This window comes from Scyliorhinus canicula, chromosome 1, assembly GCF_902713615.1.
Source record: "Scyliorhinus canicula chromosome 1, sScyCan1.1, whole genome shotgun sequence".
NCBI lineage: Eukaryota > Metazoa > Chordata > Chondrichthyes > Carcharhiniformes > Scyliorhinidae > Scyliorhinus > Scyliorhinus canicula.
The window spans coordinates 59479854-59493001 of NC_052146.1; the positions used below are offsets into that span (position 1 = coordinate 59479854).

At 47.7% G+C, this 13148-nt stretch overlaps 1 long non-coding RNA gene across 1 annotated transcript in view; it reads right to left on the reverse strand.

Moving 5' to 3' along the window:
* The window catches only part of LOC119977364, a 125671-nt gene extending 113675 nt beyond the window's left edge, over positions 1–11996 (reverse strand). The window contains exon 1 of the long non-coding RNA XR_005463187.1: positions 11804–11996. This is a non-coding gene — a long non-coding RNA (uncharacterized LOC119977364). The remainder of the gene's footprint in view (positions 1–11803) is intronic.
* Positions 11997–13148: the final 1152 nt, after the last annotated feature.

Sequence of the window (13148 nt, forward strand, 5' to 3'; positions counted from 1 at the left end):
CTCAGTGCCTGTAAGGACCCCGTCAGGTCGACGTTCAGAGCGGCTGTCACCTTATCGGCCACTAGGATCGGGTGTCCTCCTCCATACCCCCATATTTTTAGGTGCACTATGATGTGGCAAAGATGTCACACAGTCCCCCTACTCAGGTCCACGAATGACAGGCACTGCCAGTACATATGAGGCTTGATGCGGTGTCACCTTCCCACCTCTTCCTGTTGTATGTGCAGGGAGGGTGCAGAGTGGGGGAGGTGATTGGTCAGGATGGCCGGCTGTCCTTCCACACCATCTGGCCCCTGCTCGTCTGGGGAAGGCTCCTGTGCTGCAGGGTCTTCCCCAAGCAGCTCCTGCTGGTATAGCCGCAGTACATCCGCCAGGGTTGCGGCAGCCTGGCAGACGCCAACGTTTCCTAGTCGGAGACCGAAATCTATTCTGTCGGGGGATGTCAGCATGGCGAGTACTCCCATGCCAGCCAGGTCCAACAGGCTACACGGTGGCCCTGCACTACAGCCTCTGCCCCGCATGTCCCCCTCCCCTCCCATCCCCACCCGCACCCCAGACAGACCACCGGACACGTCGCCCTCAGCACAGCCCCCCCAGGCCCCGTTGGTGCCTGCCACCGCGAGGGGAGGGGTATGGCCTCTAACCCTGGCACCCATTCCTGCTGGCATGGGCACTGGTCACAGTAAAAGTGAGGTTGAAAAAATGATTCCAGTTTTCCTGAAGACTGATTCATGGCTGCAACATAGAATAAGTTCACTTAAATCACTTTATTTATTTAGTGCGGTGTCATTTACTAGTGTCGGGAGTATCACAGCGATCTTTCATATCAGACTCGCAATTCATGCTTGACAAACCATCAGTCTGTTCCAGGCACAGGTTGCACTACTGGATAAAAAGAACAAAGTTCGGTCAGGCAATATCATTTATTTTGATGTCAAGTAGGCTTTCAGTAGGAATTTTGACTTTTATTCAATAGAAAGTCATATGTTGTGATCCTTGTTTAGAGAAACAAGCACTTGATCAGAAAAACTGCAGTTGGAACAATTTTATTGTTTTCAAATAGGGTGGAATTTTTTTTTATAAGCGACAATTTTCTTTTAGCTCTGCTTCTATTTTGACACATTGTTCATTTTCCATAAACCAAGGGGCTGGTTTAGCTCACTCAGCTAAATTGCTGGCTTTTAAAGCAGACCAAGCAGGCCAGCAGCACGGTTCGATTCCCGTACCAGCCTCCCCGGACAGGCGCCAGAATGTGGCGACTAGGGGCTTTTCACAGTAACTTCATTGAAGCCTACTCGTGACAATAAGCGATTTTCATTTCATTTTCAAGTTGCAGGACCAGATGCATATTGCAATGTATTTTCCAGCTTCAGGGACAAATGTGTGGAAAATCCTGTAAGCCCTAGCTTTAGTCAAAAAAAACTGGATAAAAGATTCCTTTTTATCCTCTTGCTTAAGGGCTTTAAGTAAGATGAGCTGGCCAGCTTCTCTACAGACAGTGACAGCCCAGGATCACAAATGATGCAACAAGCCCTTGCATTTATACAACACAACAGCCAATGGAGTATTTCTGACAGTGGCAGGACAGGGAGTGCAGTTAATAAAGCATATTCTGGGTTTTATTAATAGGGGCAATAGAATGCCAGAGCAATGAGGTTATGCTGAACTAAGTTGGCTGGACGGCTCGTTTGTGATGTGGAGGCGATGCAAACAGCACAGGTTCAATTCCCGTACCAGTTGGCGTTATTCATGAAGGTCCCACCTTCTCAACCTTGCCCCTCGCCTCAGGTGTTAGAACTTAGAACTTAGAACAGTACAGCACAGAACAGGCCCTTCGGCCCTCAATGTTGTGCCGAGCAATGATCACTCTACTCAAACCCACGTATCCACTCTATACCCGTAACCCAACAACCCCCCCCTTAACCTTACTTTTTAGGACACTACGGGCAATTTAGCATGGCCAATCCACCTAACCCGCACATCTTTGGACTGTGGGAGGAAACCGGAGCACCCGGAGGAAACCCACGCACACACGGGGAGGACGTGCAGACTCCGCACAGACAGTGACCCAGCCGGGAATCGAACCTGGGACCCTGGAGCTGTGAAGCATTTATGCTAACCACCATGCTACCATGCTGCCCAAATCACCACCAGTCAGCTATTCTCAAAAGGAGAATATAACTTATGGTATTCAGGGACTATGGCGACTTTCATTACCTGGGGGCTAGCAACGTGAGTGGGTTCAATTCCCGAACCAGCAGAGGTTATTCATGAAGGCTCCGCCTTCTTAACCTTGCCCCTCACCTACAGTGTTGGTGATCCTCAGGTTAAATCACCACCAGTCAGCTCTCCCCCTCAAAGGGAAAAGCAGCCTATGGTCATCAGGCATGATGGCAACTTTACAAAACATTAGTTAGATCTCAGCTGGAATATTGTGCACAGTTCTGGGCGCCACACTACAGGATGGATGTGAATGCATTGGAAAGGTCGCAGAAGTGGTTTACAAGAATGATTCCAGGGATAGGAAACTTCATTTATGAGGATAGATTGGAGACATTGGGACTGTTCTTGGAGTGAAGAAGGTGAAGAGGAGATATGGGAGCTGGACAGACTAGATTGGGAGAAACTGTTCATGCTCGTAAAAGGGGCAAGAAAGAGAGTGCACAGATTTAAGATGATTTGCAAAAGAAGCAAATGTAATATGGGAGAAAACTTCTACATGCAATGTAGAATGGAATGGTTCCAGCTGGAATGCACTAGCTGGAAATGTGGTGGAGACGGGGTCAATTGAAGTACTGAAGAGGCCATTAGATGTTTACTTGAATAGAAACAATGTGCAGAGATACATGGAAAAAGTAGCGGAATGGCACTTCGTGTATTTCTCAGTTGGAGACCAGGTGCAGACAGGTCGGGATTCTCTGATCTGGATTCACCCCACCGCTGCTGCCAGCGAGAACGGACAATTTGACGCTCAGCCAAAACTCTATTCACTGTACAGGACTAGAGAATCCGGCTGGCATGACCAGATGGAGAATTCCGGCCCATGGGCGCAATTATCCAAAAAGATTTTTAAGGGTGTGATTCTACGGCCTCCGAGCCTTGTGTCTCTTGTGGCGACGAGAGGCAGCATACCATTCGCTGGCAGCAGGTTTCTCTGCTCCTGCTGCTGTCAATGGGAATTCCCATTGAAGTCACCTCATGCCGCTGGGAAACCCAAAGGAGAGGATGCCCTGCCAGCTGGGCCAGAGAATCCCACCATCAGCAATGGCCAGGGAATTCTGACCTATTATGGTCTTCGACGGGAAATGAGGTGCAATTTCCATTGGGTGGATCGGCATGATCTAGATTGAAATTCACTTAGAAATGTTTTTGGAGCCAGCGGTGATTCGCGCAGTGGATCCCGAAGAAGCCAGCACAGTCGGATTCTCAGAGATCAGGGTGCCATTTGTAAAGGGCGTCGCAATCTCAGAATAACATTCCTCCTACCCTCTAATTGCTGGCAAGGCCTCGCTCAATCTCTGGCAAACCCACTGCCCCCTAATCACTAGGAAGCCCCCCCCCCCCCGCCCAATCACTGGCAACCCCCCTCATTACAGTAAGGTCCCTTTCCAAGTGAGTGTCACCCTGCTATGGGTTCACCAAAGACCCCTCGCCCTTCAGGCCTCCCCTTCGTGACCATACAGGCCCCATCCATTGGCAGTGCCAACCAAGCACTGCCCACTGGCACCTTGACAGTGGCAACCTCTCCAGCATGCCAGGGGTATCACTCAGACAGATTACGTAGTCTTTCCAGGAAGGACTTCAGAACAGAGGAAAACCAAGCAGGAAAAAAAACACTCAGTCAAAGCACTTGGTGTTCCTCAGAAGGAGTTCAGAAGAGAGGAAATGCTAACAGAGAAAAAAAATCTGTGGTTAGATACACCATCTGCACAAAAGAGGAAACACTTCAGAGTTAATGGTCTGTGAAGAGGTATAAAATCAAGCAAAACTTCAATCTCGCCTTTGAAATTGCCTGAACCTGTTAAACAAAAGGCTTATACAAGGTAATGGACCATGAAATTGAATGTAAATAATGCAGTTCAAAGCTTTTAGGCTTCTCAGCAAACCCAGAGGCTTGAAAAAGTTAAATGGGAATGAAATTGAACGTGAAAGAAGAAATTCAAAGGTTTCCAACACATCAAAGGGAGGATTTTTACCTTCATCTGGCAGATCTGCTGCCTCACAGCGGCAGGGACCTGGGTTCAATTCTGGCCTTGGGTGACTGCCTGTATGGAGGTTGAACATTTTTCCAATGTCTGCATGGGTTTACTTTGGATACTCTGGTTCCTCCTGGATATGCAGGTTAGGTGGATTGGCCATGTTAGTGTCCAAACATTAGGTGGGGTGATGGGGATGGAGGGAGAGTGGGCCTAGGTAGGGTGCTTTTTCAGAGGGTTGGTGCAGACTTGATGGGTCGAAAGGCATCCTTCTGCACTGTAGGGATTCTATCATTCTATTCAATGATCATTGAACTTGACATCCTGGAAGAGAGTTCAAAGGTTTTCCAAGCTACTGAGCTACAAGCTCCAGTGCAATCACATCCTTCCTATAATGTGGTGACCAGAATAGTACAGAGTACTCCAGCTCTGGCCTCACCAAAGTTCCATACAACTCCAACATGACTCCCTGCTTTTGTGATCTATGCCTCGATTGATAAAGGCAAGTGTCCTACATGCCTTTTTCACCACCCTATTAACCTGCCCTTCTGCCTTAAGAGAACTATGAACAAACACACCTTTGTTCCTCAGTACTTCCCAGTGTCAGGCCAATCTATCTAATTAGATTGAAGTGGATGCTAATGAGCTCTGAACAAAACGGCAAGAACCTGATTTTGCCAGGGGAGCAGACCAGAAGACTCGCAGTGGATTTGATACCCAGCGATAATCCTGTTTTGAGCCTCCTACCCAATTCAATGGGCCAGTGAGTATCCCGGCTAGGCCTAACAGCCCCAGAGGATCACCTCCCAATGGGTCAAATGGCCTCCGTTTGCACCATAACAATTCTGTGATTCTGTGAATGTCATTGTAGTAGCAAAGGGAAACACAACAACCACATTTGTGTTGAGAATGACCCACAAATAGCACTGGGTGACTATGTAATCCCCTTCTTGTAGCAGCTATTAAGGGATAAATTTCTCTTATTTTCTTCAAATGGATCTTTTAAATCCACCTGAGAGGATATGCAAGGCTGTGATGTAACATTTCATCAGAGATGCAGCACTTTCAACCCTCAGTACAGCACTGAGGCTTCATCTGCCCGAGGTTATGTCTTCAAATCTTTGGAGTGGATTTATAATCTACAATCTGAGTTAGAGATAAGGAGAGTTTCTAACTGAGCCAAGGCTGACCTTTCAGTGCAGGGCCTATGAGGCACCAACTGTCAAGCTCAGCAGTCCAATTGGTGCTGGTAATGGGCAAAGCTATTAGGCAGGACATGTTGTTTTTGAGCAGAGTCATGCTTGGATAACCTCTCTCCGCACTGTATTACCATACAGTATCCTTACTGTACTTAACCTTGGCTTGCTTCAGGCCAAAGCAAAAGGGAGCAAGATTCTGTTTACAAGCACCTTTACTCCTTCATTTGCTGAGGTCAATATGTCCACCCCAGCAAAATATTTAGCAGCTTTTACTCTGTTTCTGAAAAATAGCGACAAACGCCTACACTGGACTTAGCTTGGTTTACATTAAAAAGAATACAGTTTGGTCAAAATTAAGTGTGAATAACCTGAAAAATGAAAAGGTTATATTGTTGTGCTTCGTACCTCCGCGAATAGGAATCACATTTCCATCGAGTAAAATAACACATTTGTTCATAGGAATCATAGAAATCATAGAATCCCAACAATGCAGAAGGATGCCATTCAGCCCATCTAGTCTACACCACCCCTTTTAAAGAGCACCCTACCGAGGCCCACTCCTCCAACCTATCCCTATAACCCCATAATCCTAATGTTTGGACACTAAAGGACAATTTTGATTGGCCAATCAACCTGACATGCATATCTCCAGCCTCGGAACTCGAATCTCCAGCTGCAGTTTGGCACATGGCCTCCCACCTGGTTGGTGACATGGAGTGATAATCATCCAAAGAGCCTAAAACTATAAGAGAGAGAGAGAGAGAGAGTAATAACTTAAATGGTTCAAGTCTGCTGATATTTGCAGTCAGTCCTAAAACAAAAATATGCGGGTTAGTCATTTTTTTATTCCAAAAAATCTCCTATTGCTCTTCTCAATGGTCTGTCAGTTACTCGAATCTTACATTTTATTTTAAATTAATTTTTTCTTGGGGGACTCAGGCAAAATTGATGCATGGCTACATGCAGTTGCACCATTATTTCCATCCAGTTATTGTAGAGTTTTGTTCTGGTGGGTAAGAAGCACATAGATGTTTTGCATATGGTCAGAGAGTCAGAGTCATATTCTCTTCAATGAATAACTGTATTCAAATGTACTGAATTAAAGGCCAAGGGCCAAGCACAGAGTAACATTGAGGATGACCCATAATGTGTCTGAGAGTATTGATCCAGACAGAACCGACACCTTAGCTGTGCAGTCATTGAACTTAATTATTATCAAGGAATTCTGTCGCCCAAAGTGATGGTAATAAACAGGTATTGAGTGTGACAAGGAACATAATGAACATATTTTCTGTCAAACGGGATTGTTCCTGACTTTTCTCTGCAACTCTGACAGCTAGCATGTGTAGCCATCTAAGATGGCCATCTGTAAAGGACCATGGGAATTATGACCAACCCAGGACTCAGACAGATACACAGTCTATGTGTATCTAAAACACAAGTAACCAGACCTGATCGAAACCCCAGCTCGTTTGCATTTTAATGGCCCATTTTCCCAGGACAATAGAACTCCAATCAAGCAACCGGTACAGCCACGGATTGATCGGCACCACTCCCCTTACTCAGAAAGCACAACTGCCAAGGTCAATGACCGCTAAGGACCCCCCCAGGTACCAAGGCACCCGCCCCTTTATTGGCTGAAATCAAAGGCAGTGATCAGAGCGCTGTCGAACTATTGGGTCCAAGGTTAAGGACCGCCCCAAAGAGCGCAAAATCCCAGAGAGATAAAAGAGGACACAGCCATGTGTTCTGTCTCTTTGGATCCGGCCTTGCCAACCCAATCGGAGCAGGAACAGCCAGCCAAGTTCAAGACCAACGATCGCTCCCTCACGGATGAGCCCAGCAGAGACAGAGCCACTTTCTTCGAACCAGCCAAGTGAAATCCAGATAAAGTCCTTATCCATTTGCACAGTGCCGGTCGCCCTGAAGTTAAGTATAGGTTATTGTAGCTGATAGGTGTAGTTTAACTTGTAGTAGATACTGTGTTCGCATGTAGAGATGACTCTTGTGTGTGTAAATAAACCATCTTTTGAACTAGCTAACTGGTTGTGTGGTCATTTGATCGCTATAAGGGAAGGCTTGTAGTTCACCAACATTATTATAGAGCAACACAGGAGAGTTCTCAGCGTGCCGTCCCACTTGGATACTTGCTGGAATTGTTTGTGCACGCCAAAGTTACTGCAAGAACCTTTTAAGAATTCCCCTTCCTCGGTTAGCCATTATTTTTCCGGTTTCTTTCCTGGTTTCTTTGCTCCTTTTGTTTTACATCCTAATACATTTGTCTTAAAAATAGCTCAGATATTTGAAGTAATCACAGGAAAATAGTAACAGGGTTGTTTTCCCCTTGTGGGAAAATATAGGACCAGAGAGCATGATCTCAGAGTAAGAGGTCGTCCATTTAAGACGGAGATGAGGAGGAATTTCCTCTCTCCGAGAGCAGGGAATCTGCGGAATTCATTACCGCAGAGTGCTGCAAAGGCTGAGTCGAGAAGTATGTTCAAGGCTGAGATAGACAGATTTTAAATCAGTAAGGGAATCAAGATTCATGGGGCTAAGGCGGGAAAGTGGAGTCAGTCACAATCTCATTGAATGGCGGAACAGACTCGATGGGCCAAGTGGCCTATGTCTGCTCCTACATATTCTGGTCTAACAGGCACAAGAAAAAGTACTCTTATAGTGCAAACATTCGGCCCAGCTCAGAGTGTAACATGTAATCTCTCCGCACATCCCAGAGTATGCTACTCCCTTAAAAGGCAATGATTTTCCTTTGAGGGGCTGTTAAATTTGACCAGCAGTCATTAAAAAATTTCTGGCCTGCAATTTCCCATCCCAGAGCCAGGCTCAATGGTGACCAGGAGCAAGAATTAATTACAATTGACCCCAGAAAATCCTGGGCGGTCAGCCACCGAGATGCTGACTGAAGCTAAATTTGCAATCTCTGGGTCCTATGCTTTACTAGCAGGGCTACTGAAAAATTAACCACTAGCTCTGCATATAGCTCAATAGTGTAAGTAAGAGAAAGATTGCTCTGAACTGAGATTAAGCCATTATCATCGCACTGGGGCTCTTTTTCTGATCTGTAAACATCTCTGAATGAAATCCAAATATAATGATGTTAACTTAATAGAAACATGTTAATCGACAAGTGTGACACAGTTCCATGCATTTCCATCTGCATTTTACATTTTGCACCTTAGATGCTTGGCTGTGAATATATTTGGTGCGATGCAATCTTGCTAAATGCAAAATATCAGGCATTCGCAGAAATTAGGGGCCGAATTCTCCGACCCCCCGCAGGGTTGGAGAATCGCCCGGGGCCAGAGTAAATCCCGCCCCCACCGTGGCCGGAATTCTCCGCCACCCGGCAATCGGCGGGGGTGGGAATCGCGCCGCGCTGGTCAGCGAGCTCCCTGCGGCGATTCTCTGGCCCACAATGGACCAAAGTCCCGCCGCTGACAGGACGTTCCCGCCGGCGTGGTTTAAACCACCTCTGGTGCCGGCGGGAGCAGGCGGTGCGAGCGGGCCCCGGGGTCCTGGGGGGGGGGGCGATCTGGCCCCTGGTGGTGCCCCCATGATGGCCTGGCCTGTGATCGGGGCCCACCAATCGGCGGGCGGGCCTGTGCCGTGGGGGCACTCTTTTTCTTCCGCTGCCGCCACGGCCTCCATCATGGCGGAGGCGGAAGAGGCCCCCTCCACTGCGCGTGCACCGGGGTGACGTCAGCGGCTGCTGACGCTCCAGCGCATGCACGGACTCACGCCGACGGCGAAGGCCTTTCGACCAGCCGTGGCACCGGTCGGCAGGGTGCCAAAGGCTGTTCGCACCAGTCGGCAGAGCTGGAGCCACTCCGGCGCGGGCCTAGCTCCTAAAGTTGCGGAGAATTCTGCACCTTTCGGGAGGCCCGACGCTGCAGTGGTTCTCGCCACTCCGGTACGCCGGGACCCCCCGCCCCGCCGGGTAGGGGAGAATCCTGGCCTCGGTGCCGAGCTGCATTACAGTCACTGCAAGTGCCCCCACCCACCCCCAACTAGGACAACTACTGGGCAGAGATGCAGAGCATCTGGGTCTCAGACAGTGCACTGTGCTGCTTCACCGCCCTCCTTGCGGGCTTGTCTGTTCAGAGGAAGAGACACACTTTTGTGTTGGTGATGGCGTGTGACCTTTACTTAGATATAACTGCTGGGCAGATGAACCTTTTGCTCTCCCTAGCTCACATAGAAGCACACAAAGAGACATGTCTAGCACAGGGCTAAATCGCTGGCTTTGAAAGCAGACCAAGGCAGGCCAGCAGCACAGTTCAATTCCCGTAACAGCCTCCCCGAACAGTCGCCGGAATGTGACGACTAGGGGCTTTTCACAGTAACTTCATTTGAAGCCTACTTGTGACAATAAGCGATTTTCATTTCATGTCGTGCGCATCGATGGAGACTCACTGCAGCTGTCACTGCAGAATTTACTGGAGTTGCTGAGGGCTTGACAATATTAGCTGGGAATTTTATCAATAAGATCACAAGAATTGAAGACTGTGAAGAAAATTGAGAAAATATTTGTCTCTGGAGGTGCACTTTTTCTTCAAAGGTGTGTGCTTGGAACGTTTTAGAAAATGCTGCCTGCCTGTTCCTGTAAATCCTCTTTCTTCTGATTCTAAAGGCCCACATGTCCCATGGTACTTTTCTACACAGTGAGTTATCTTGGCCTGAAATGTGATGACTGAAAGAGTGTTGGAAGCAAATTCAATAGCAATATTCAAGATGGAATTGGACATATGTTTGAAAAGGATATATTCACAGAGCTATTGGAAGGCACAGAGGAATGGGATGATTTAGATTGATCTTACAAACAGCTGACACCGGGACAATGGGCCGAAAGGCCTCCTTCAGTGCTCTAAGATTCCATGAAGATGGCCTATGCATTACCATGAGCAGATGGCAATGATTTAATGTGACAAATAAAGCTGAAGTATCTTCAGCGGAATCTGGACGCAATTTACCGGCCCAGTCCCGCCGGAATCGGGATGGGATATGGTCGGTGGATCCCGGGAGAGGCCTCTTCCGGAATTCCCAAGGGTCATAACAACTCGTGAGAGCTAACAAAATCTCATGAGACGTCATGATCTGGATCTCGCCCGCAATGGGCAAGACCCAGACTTGCAGAGTTAAGTGAGCTTAAACGCTCACTTAACTCCGTTGATGCCAGATTGAACTGGATCCCTGGGTCTGCCAACCTCGCCGAGGAGACAACAGTCAGGCTCCGTTTAGCACTGGTCCCCACAAATCGCTCATTTAAATATGCTGATCTGGAACATGGCCAGTGAGAGTGAGATCCAGATTGTGACGTCTCGTAATATTGCATGGAATCTCGCGAGAGGTTTTGAATCTCACAGAATCACCGAATAATACAGAGCAGGAGAGGCCCTTCAACCCATCGAGTCTGCACCGATGCATGAAAGGCCCTGAGCTGCCCACCTAATCCCACTTGCCAGCATTTGGCCCATAGCCTTGAATGTTATGGTGTGCCAAGTATTCATCCAGCTTTGACAAAGAGTCATCGGACTCGAAATGTTAGCTCATTTCTCTCCTGACAGATGCTGCCAGACTTGCTGAGATTTTCCAGCATTTTCCCTTTCGTTTCAGATTCCAGCATCCGCAGTAATTTGCTTTTACTCATCCAGATACTTTTTAAAGGATATGAGGCATCCCGCCTCTACCATCCTCCCAGGCTGTGCATTCCAGACCATCACTGCTCTCTAGGTAAATACGTTTTTCCTCAAATCTCCCCTAAACCTCCCTCCCCTCACTTTAAACTTGTGTCCCCTCATAACTGACCCTGCAACTAAGGGGAACACCCTGTCCATGTTCCTCATAATCTTGGACACCTCAATCAGGTCACTCCTCAGTCTTTTCTGCTCCAGAGAAAACAACCCAAGCCTATCCAACCTCTCTTCATAACTTTTTAAAAATAAATTTAGTGCACCCAATAATTTTTTTTCCAATTAAAGGGCAATTTAGCGTGGCCAATCAAACCTAACATGCTCAAAGGAATTTGTTTGATGTGAATTTTTGTGGAACCAAGAGGAGCAAGAGTTATTGCCCTTGTCCTTTGACAAGGCCTGATCCCAGCTTGTTCAGTTTTGGGGTTGCCTCTTTCTCCCACCAACTACCTGCCACACCGACTGATTGATGCATACCAGACCCACAACCTGCCGAGTAGCAACAGGGCACCTGTGGCACGGAGGTGCCATCTAACCAGAATATTATTTGGATGTCTTCTGGTGTCAACTTCAGGGCATTAGTTTATGGTGATGGAAAGGGGGCATTGGAGGTTTGCACTGCAAGTTGACACACATATCAAGGAATTATGACTGGACTGCTCGTGATTTAACAACCATTAATCATGGACTTTGCACTCACCAGTTCCTGAAACACATTGCTCATTTTAGCTCCCCGTCAGCATCACAAACTCCAGAAAATGGTCCATATATGTCAAATTCTGTCTTCACGAGCTGAAATGATGAGATGTTCCATGATTGTTACTGGTGTTTTGGGCATCCTATTCTACAATTCTGTTTGTTTTTCTCTGACAGCTGCAAATCAGTAGCCTCAGTTCCGCTTGCAGGCACAATGTGAAGCAATGCCCAGTTGGTTCCGTGCAGATTGCGTCATTTATTTATTTTGCAGGATGATACAGGAGTGAAGTCGCTCTGCGTTCCTGTGTAATTTATCACCGGCAGATTTTTAAAGGAAAGTAAACACAGTAGAGGTGCCTAAATAACTCTGTCGGATAGGAAAATACCACAGAGAACCATTACTTGCAAATGCTGCGAGAAACCATGAAACCAATTGATTACATCTAAATATTTATTGCAGAAAAGCCTTTCATAAATTAACGGAATCATGAACAAACTGCAGCTGTGCCCGTTATAAATCTTAAAGTGAAAAGAAATAGATAAACTCCTTTGATCCTGTGGCTGTAAATCAGAACATTATAATGTTATTATGAGCTTGGTTGCTGTGTATACATTTTCAGAATTGTTTCAAAGATGTCAATGAAACACACTGAAGTGCTCAGCCCTCACAAGGATCACATTTGAACGCTCCTGGTAACTGCTGCATTAAGGGGGCTATGTACAAATGACAATCAGATTTAGAGAGGAGCTATAGATGAGAATGAAACCCTTTGGATTGGGTTCTCCATTTGGGAGATCAGGTCCCCACGCCGGCTTGAAAATGATGGTGTTTTACACCAGGAAAACTGGTGCAAAATGGCCACCGATTTCCTGTTCCGGGGGGAGCTATCAACCAGCCAGCGGAGAGCTCCCAGCTCTAGCTGCCGATATGGCCCAGAGCATTGCCGGTCCGTGGCTGCGCATACGCACTGCAGCGGCCGTGCCGTGCTTCACGGCAGACGCAGCCCGCAAAAATAGACCCCCCCTTCGGCCGGCTCACACGCCCCAGACCACCCCCTCCCCACAGTTCCCCCACACCGAATAACGCCCCCCCTCCCGCCCGCAGATCGGCCCTCCCCCAACTGTGGCGCCGCTCTACTGAATCTGCAGGAGCCACGCTGAGTTCCCGACGGCTGAGACCATGAGAGTCCAACGCCATCGGGAACTCGACCAGTCGGGGACGGAGCATTGTGGGATGGGCCTCAGACAATGGCCTGAGGCCGTGGATATGGCGTGCGGCGTACTCCTCGAGTATGCCGCTTTTCAGTATCTTCGTCATCGTGGATTCTGTGCCCCACCGCCGAACACGA